The 992-nt window shown below is 51.1% G+C and overlaps 1 non-coding gene across 1 annotated transcript; it reads left to right on the forward strand.

Moving 5' to 3' along the window:
* The first annotated feature begins 288 nt into the window (after positions 1-288).
* LOC126928644 (5.8S ribosomal RNA) lies at positions 289-443 on the forward strand. Its single transcript, XR_007716881.1, has one exon. It is a non-coding gene; the product is annotated as a 5.8S ribosomal RNA (ribosomal RNA).
* The last annotated feature ends 549 nt before the right edge of the window (positions 444-992 follow it).

Genomic DNA, 992 nt, shown 5'->3' on the forward strand with positions numbered 1-992 from the left:
GCACAGAGGATTCAGAATCGGGTGTTATATCCCCGTCGTTTCCTGACGAACGGAGCTTCGATCTCGATGGTTGTTATATATCATAATGTACTTTTCGCCCGGCCGGCGGACGCGCGTATCTTCGCGCGTTCGTCGGATTTCATTTTCGAACGTTTTCGTGTCGTCGATCTTCCGGCGACTTCTGCGCGTCCGATTCCCGTTGGTCGGTCGTGTCGGATCTCGGCTTCGCTCGAACCGAGTATTAAGAGTACATGGAGTACAAGAGTTTTAAAAAATATATGAAAAGATTACCCTGAACGGTGGATCACTTGGCTCGTGGGTCGATGAAGAACGCAGCTAATTGCGCGTCAACGTGTGAACTGCAGGACACATGAACATCGACATTTCGAACGCACATTGCGGTCCACGGATACAATTCCTGGACCACGCCTGGCTGAGGGTTGCTCACGTAAACCTAAGACTGCTTGCGTTGCGTGTCGTTCCTCTCTATCTGTCTCTCTCTGTCCCTTGGTGCCTTCGACAACCCGCCGTCGTTCTTACGATACGTAGAACGTTTCAGAGTCGGAGGAAGCGCACGAAGAAGGATACGAACAAGAGCGGACGCGAGAGAACGTACGCGACGTACGAGCGATTGTTGGACGCTCGTCGGCGTTCGTCGCGGTCGTGTCGAGACCGTGCAATTCGTACGCATGCTCGATATATAAACTATCGTGTTCACGGGAGACACTACGAAACTCTACCTCTGTCTCTCTCTGTCCCTTGGTGCCTTCGACAACCCGCCGTCGTTCTTACGATACGTAGAACGTTTCAGAGTCGGAGGAAGCGCACGAAGAAGGATACGAATAAGAGCGGAGAGAACCGTCACGGACCTGCGTGAGTGCTAGCGGCGTCGTGAGTCGTCCTTTCGTACGACCGCCCGCTTATGCACCGCTTCGTGTCGGTTATCGAATATATTATATATATATATATATATATATATATATACGTAGTGT

This window comes from Bombus affinis, unplaced genomic scaffold (genome assembly GCF_024516045.1).
Source record: "Bombus affinis isolate iyBomAffi1 unplaced genomic scaffold, iyBomAffi1.2 ctg00001231.1, whole genome shotgun sequence".
Lineage (NCBI taxonomy): Eukaryota > Metazoa > Arthropoda > Insecta > Hymenoptera > Apidae > Bombus > Bombus affinis.